This window comes from Pectinophora gossypiella, chromosome 1, assembly GCF_024362695.1.
Source record: "Pectinophora gossypiella chromosome 1, ilPecGoss1.1, whole genome shotgun sequence".
Classification (NCBI taxonomy): domain Eukaryota; kingdom Metazoa; phylum Arthropoda; class Insecta; order Lepidoptera; family Gelechiidae; genus Pectinophora; species Pectinophora gossypiella.
In genome coordinates this window covers 15,779,222-15,786,403 of record NC_065404.1, presented here as the reverse complement: position 1 = coordinate 15,786,403, position 7,182 = coordinate 15,779,222, and the positions used below count along the sequence as shown (strand labels likewise).

At 38.7% G+C, this 7,182-nt stretch overlaps 1 long non-coding RNA gene and 1 other non-coding gene across 2 annotated transcripts; one reads left to right on the top strand and one right to left on the bottom strand.

Moving 5' to 3' along the window:
• Positions 1 to 1,628: 1,628 nt before the first annotated feature.
• LOC126371397 (U5 spliceosomal RNA) lies at positions 1,629 to 1,746 on the top strand. Its single transcript, XR_007567032.1, has one exon. It is a non-coding gene; the product is annotated as a U5 spliceosomal RNA (small nuclear RNA).
• Positions 1,747 to 4,495: 2,749 nt separating this feature from the next.
• Positions 4,496 to 5,814, bottom strand: LOC126371203 (uncharacterized). Its single transcript, XR_007566984.1, has 2 exons — positions 5,252 to 5,814; positions 4,496 to 5,107 (listed from the first exon to the last, which is right to left on the bottom strand). It is a non-coding gene; the product is annotated as an uncharacterized LOC126371203 (long non-coding RNA).
• Between the last annotated feature and the right edge of the window lie 1,368 nt (positions 5,815 to 7,182).

The window sequence follows — 7,182 nt, the reverse complement described above, 5'->3', positions numbered from 1 at the left end:
CAGTCGTCAATCGTATGGCGTCGGATGTCACACACACAAATTTTAATGCGCGTGTACTTTTTTTTGTTACATTTGCTCATTCGGGCAAGCAAAGGGAACTTAGCCCATACAGCCTAGTCTTAGGTCATCTTGATATTTTTGGAGAAGCATCCGAAAAATGATAACGTCAATATGTAGTGTCTGTGTAAACGAGGTTGTTTGTATGAAGTGTCCGCGGTGTAGCGAAGTGTACCGATAGGGATACGCGAGCACTGAAGGATATAAAACGTTGATCACACCCAGAGTCCTAAGTAAGTCAACTATAGTCACAGTATCCGTTCGTCATATTTTTTTCAAAGTGTCCTAAGTAGGTTGAGTTGTAGTAGGCTGAGCTGTACGGTAGTAGGCTGAGCTGTAAGCCATCTACGGGATCCACAGGTGGCGGATAGTGCAACGGCCATCAGATATGATGGTTAGCTGCGAATATAAAAATAAGCAGTCCCCGACCAAACAGCGACAGGATTAGCAGAATGTAGTGGGTAGCTGGTAGGGCTCTAGCTAGAACATCACCGATTGAGAAATTGGTCGGTGTATTGCGGAACGGAAGGCGATTGGGGCAACCACCGTTCTTTCTACACGCCCTATCTATGGAGACAAGATTGCAGCTCTTAAATAAAGAGAGAGAGTCCTATCGTCGCGGACATAATAAAAATATTTTTAGAACATCTCTTTTTCACGGTAACTAAAGTAGGTCCAGTCAGAAAAAAAACATTTAAAAAAGTGTTTCGTGACAAACGGATACATTAGAAAATAATATTATTAGAATCATAACAAAAGTCAAAAGTCGTGATATAAGCGTACCTGCACTGTCTGTTTTCTTTGTATGTTTCTTTCTCTTTTGTCTGTTCTTTTATGAACAAATAAATAAAAATATGTCAAACGGATACTAACCAAAGTGAACTAACTCTAATACCTGAATCAGTCTTTACTGTCTTATGAATATGAATTAGAAATAATTAGCATTATGCGCAACTAAGCATAGGTACATAACATACTTTTTATATTTTCCAACATATTTTTTATAGTTTTTTTTTATAATATTCGTCCACCATGTTGTTTACAGGTGCAAAAGACATCAACGAAAGAATATATATTTTTTTTTATGTACGCATCTATTTTTTATGAAACCAACTTGATAACTGATAGCCTACATAAGGATAATACTATAATAAATATTATAATAATTAGCTAAAGTGAACTACAGCGCCATCTAGCGGAACTTTTATGAACCGCTAAAACGGCTACCTAGTTAACAAAGATACATCAGACGTTGCACTATAAACCATTCGAAGTGCTTACCGTCGTCGTATTTCTGCAAAAATCTAATAGATAGCGCTATACGACACATTTTAGACATTTTACCGGAAAATATTTTTTAATTATAAAATAATTTTAAAAATAGTTTGAAAGCTTTTTTATTAGAATTTAATTGTGTAAGCGAAAACGAAAACAAACTAAAAAAAATATTTGTATAGTTTAGTTCATTAAAAATCCGTCGGATGTCGCTGTTCCAGCTGCTACATTTTCTACATCGCGGTGTTAAGATTTACTCTCCATTTGGTTGGGTCAAATCGGTTGGCCGATTTTGGTAACTCTGGTTTCCCTTCAAAACGCATAAATCTTTCGCCTTTTACTAAAGATTTCCGTGGAGGGGAACACTCAAATGAGTCTTAAGACTATTTTTTGACGCTTTGCTACGGCGAAGCTTATAATCCTAATCGAACTTTCATGTGTGCGATGTTATAATAGCCTTGCCGAATAATCGATTTCATTTGTTTTGAATATCGATTATAATTTAGAAATTGTTAGATATATAATCGATATCATCGATTGTAAAATATTTCCATAACTTATATTTTATTGTATCTAACAATTATTAGATTTTAATCGATATAACTGTAGGTTTTCCAATCGATATTCAGATTATTTAATTTTAAGAGCTTAGAAAATGACTAATTTTGCTCATCCACCAGAGATGTGCTATGCCGCGGTACTATGCCTATCATCAACGATAATATCATAATAAACGACACTTTGGGAGTCCTGCTCACTCCATTAGACACCACCTAAATGAGTCTGTGAACGATGAACATGTATGGTAAAATCTGGTTTCACTTCACGACAAATGGATATATTAATAGACATTAAAAAAAGATTAAAAGCTCGGTGAGGTGTGGATAAGTACTTGCTTAGTGTATCTCAGGATGGCTGTATTTATATTTCTGACTACCCCAATAGTCGTGAGCTTACATCATGTTATGGATTTTTTTGACGTGACTTATTGTAAAGAAGAAGAAGAGAAAGGAAGTAAGAAAAAAGAGGAAGGGAGGGGGGCGGGGGTTATAGGAAGGGGAGGTCTTTGCCCAGCAGTGGGATCTTGTAGGCTAGATTAGGTTACACTTATTGTCCGGACAAAGGATGGAATAAATATCCTAGCCTTTAAAAAAATCCAAGTTATGTACAACTACAGCCTACCCCAATACAGTTTACACCATTTATTATACAAAAGTCATTGAACTATAGAATGTCATTCTAACCTGGCAAGTGACATTCCGCGGACTCGTCTCTGTTCATTGGTTCGATAATAAATGATATCTACCACTGGTAAGTATAATAAGAAAATCCCACATAACCACAGGAATTTCGTACATACATAAACTCACGCCGTAATCCCTAATAGGGTGGGCAGAGCCACATGTAATCAAAGACAACTGCAGCCACTGTTGATACGATGTCGTAAGCTGGATATGATAAACCTTATGGTGATAAGGGATCAGCCTATCGCCCATAACATTAGTCCATCATGTTAGAGGACACAATCCCTCTGTCGGTTTTTACGACATGCCCGGAAAGACAAGCAGCTGAACGTGTTCTATGTTTTTATTTGCTCCCAGAACAGCATAGAAGCAGTCAAACATAAACATATGCTTATGACTAGACCCCGGTTAGTCAGAGGTACATCCATCGCGAAGTACCCACACCTCACCGCGCTTCCTGTTAGACCAACGTGATAGGTGGCGAGTCTTATCACTGTCTATAATTGAGTTTCCTAGGTCCTGATTGTCCGAAAGTAAGTGTGTAAGAGAGGAGTCCGAAAGCTTCGGAAGGCACGTTAAGCCGTTGGTCCCGGTTACTAACTGATGTAAGTATGTAGTCGTTACATGAGCCATGTTAGGGGCCTTTGGCGGCTCAGTAATAACCCTGACACCAGGCTTGATGAGGTTGGTATTCCACCTCACAACCCACACGATAAGAAGAAGAAGTTTCCTAGGTCAAAGATTACTAAATAAAGCAGATCTAAAAGGCGATACAAAATACTTTTTTTTTATTTAACTTAAATATCAATTTTAATAAAGAAAAATGTAATAATAAGTGCGACGTTCTGTCACGTTTTTCTATGACGTCACAGGTTGCTTTTTCATACAAGTTCCATAGTAATTTCGTGTTTTGACGTTTAGTAAAAAGTAACTGATTTGACTAGTTGGAAACTACGTAATTTTCGAGCCAATTGATAAACACATCATCATAACAGCATATACATATAGATGTGTCCCACTGCTAGACACAGGCCTCCCCTCAATATCGGAGGGATATGGAGCATACTCCACACCGCTGATGCACTGCGGGTTGATGGAAAAACACCTCTACCAATTAAAAAATAAGCCATTAAAAATGCTTGAATACTGCGCAAAAGGGCCCCGACCGGTCACACATACATACATCCATACATACACACATCCACAGTCATACACCCACGCCCGCACACACACATAAAATGCATAAAAATACTACGATGCATCCGCGAACGGACTGCATATTAATGCAGTTTCTACATCTGCGGTAGAAATTGCACTGTACTTACATAGTAAAATATTATGCACGCCTGGCTTCTTCGCATGACGTCGTACCTGGTAACGGCCTCCGTGGTCCAGTGGTTGAGCGTTCTGCTCACGATCCGGAGGTCCCGGGTGCGAATCCCGGTGGGGACAAATCTCTTTGTGATCCCTAGTTTGGTTAGGACATTGCAGGCTGATCACCTGATTGTCCGAAAGTAAAATGATCCGTGCTTCGGAAGCCACATTAAGCCGTTGGTCCCGGTAGTACTTACTGATGTAAGTACGTAGTCGTGACATCAGGGTTGATGAGGTTGGTCATCCACCTCACAACCCAGACGATAGAAGAAGAAGTCGTACCGGGTGAAAGCCTTCAGCGCTCCCCATTTGTCCAGCCAAGTAGTTAATGCCATTTGCGGAAAATCAAAAACAAGGGATATCGATAGCTAGCTATTTAGCTATTAATATCCTAGGAAATGTATACTTACTTACAGAAACAAAATCCATGACGGCAACTCTCCGCTCCCCACCTGCGGCCGAGGTAGGTTTACCTCACCCCCTTGGACTTACTTTAGTCTTCAATTGTACGATAACGTCAATGTGAAACGAATGAAAAATCAAAATCAAATCAAATATACTTTATTGCACAGAACTACATTTAAACAATCGGACATAACACATGAATACAGTACAATTTGGGCGGCCACAACGAAGTGTTTTGCATGAAGTGTCCGGGGTATTCCACAAGTTAACATAACATAGAATCACGCCTGTAGCCCCGAAGAGGTAGGCAGCGGTGTAGGTATTACATAAACTCACTCCTCGCCAGCTATGTTTAAGTCCCATGTAACAGGGGGCGAGCCCTATAGCCATTAACCGGGCATAAATCTTTTAAACTACGTGATAAAGAAATAAAAAGGGAAATTGATTATTTAATTATCTACAATCACGGTTTCATTGTTTTAAGTTTACGCGGTTACTATCATAATTAAAACACATAATAACGGGTTCTTACCGCGTTTAAAGCAGGGATATGACATCCCGAGATGACATCCCGTGATCATGGCACTTGCAACAGTGTCGAAATATCGGGAGTCTCATATCCCTGCTTTAAATGCGGTAAGAACTCGCTATTATGTGTTTTAATCACATTTTCATTCAAAGTCGTGTTCAGTGGTTGAAGCCCTAGCCAGGATTCGAACCCAATCCCGTAGATCAGCTGTCTCCCAATAGGTCTACAGATAAAAATAAATAAATAAACGAATCAATTATCAGTTCCTTAAACTTATGCGAAAATTGCATTGGGTCTACCCACCATTATAGTTTACGTCACATAGAAAAACAAACACAATTCTCGAAAATTCTCGAAAAAAACATACCTATACCAAACAGATGTTCCGGCTAAACTAGTTAACCATCCAGTATTTGCCCGTGAACGTGACTCACAGCCTCTACGTCAGCGGGCTCGCTCCGTTTGTTTTCCCAAACGACACACAGACAGACAGACGTTTATATATAGCGACGCCTCTGTGTGGGTGACGAGTGGTGCAAGTGACGGGCGAATTAATTTTATTCTATGGTTCTGTGGGTGGTAGGTACGGTCACGACCAATTATGTATAAATTTTGGTACCATGTCACATTGACTTTTTTGACAAATTGAACTGTAAGTCTCACTAAATGTCAAATATGTTAGTGCGACAGAGTCCTAAAGTGGGTACATTATATTGCTCATGACTGTACTGGGGCCTGTTTAATAAAACTTACAATTGTAAATAACAATGACAATTTGATGTACATTGCGGAGTGTGTGATCACGTATATTTTGCAGTTCCATATTAGCTACGTAATGAACATCAAATTGTCGTTGTAATTTACAATTGTAAGTTTTGCCAATTTCTATTCCTGTCCCTCTCTTACCTTGCACCACAGCCGATCACTCATCGGTCGCGTGTTAAACCCCCCCCCCCCCCCCCCACCCCTCCCCCCCTCACTTTCGTACCGTGCGCGCCCGCAGTGCTCCATCGCTCTTTTCTTTAGAAATAACGGACTTTGTACCGTGCCCTTATTTTTATAAACATGCACTTGTTATGCTCGATCTTCACGCTCTAGTTTTAACTAGGGTGGTCAGAGGAAGATGACAAAATATCTTACGTCAGTCAATATCTGCAGTAAGGTTCTCATAAATTCCGTCTTATGCAAACATTAAAGAAACAATTTTTTTTTTGTGAAAAGATGTATTTATTATTTTTATATCACGAAATTCGTGACTTTTTTCTTCCGATGCGCCAACCCTAGTGTTGGGTTCTTACCCGGAAAATTCCCGTGTTTTCGGGAATTTTCCCAATTTTGAAGGAAAAGGCCCTAAAAATTCCCATTTCTCATTTATCGGACCGATACATGCCAAAATACATATTCCTTAAACAACAATCAATAGGCAGGTATATGCTAGTATTGAAAATAAAAAAAATAATTGACAGAGTTACATCACAAATAAAACAAAGTGTAAGACTCATTCACGTTGTTCAATATCATTGGAATTTCCTGTTCAAAACATACAAATTCTAAGAAACAGTTAAGAATTAAAGATGTCATTAATAATGTTATGTCGTTAAAAACTGTATTTCTTCGAACAACAAACGCTTGTCTGTAGACTTTGCTAAAATTACATTTACATAAGCTCAGGACTGTATCCCTATTGGGGTAGTCAGAGGTACATCTACGGCAAGATGAAATGGGTAAGTACCTATACCTTATCGAGCTTTCTGTCAAAGCAGAGGCAGGGCCAGAAGAAGATGGAAAGACGATCTGAATTCCTCTTGAAGGGGACTGGCAAGACATCTGCCTGGATAAGGAACTGAAGAAGAGAGGGAAGGCTTTAGCTTAGCAGTGGGACATGATAGGCTAGAGAAAGTAAATAATTATTATGGCGATAAAACTTTAAAAAAGTGACAACCCTACATGCTGAATAGTTTGCCTGAGAACATCCGTCTCGCTCGAACCAAACCAAACAAAAGTTAATTTAAAAAAATACTTAAACGTTTCATTTTAGATTCGTGTACTAGCTAATTCTAGGTACTTAGATATTGCTATTATTAGTTAGAATAGATATAAGTAGTTACTACTAGAGACTCCTTCCTGCAGACAAACTGTTTAAACAGTTTTGCAGGACTTTGCTAAATTGTTTAGTATCCTAGATTTAATAAATAAATACATAAATATAGAACGATTACTGGCAGAAAATGATGTTAATATTTAATAACCGGAAATACCAAACGTTACACGCAGAATTCTAATCTAAATTTTGTTTCA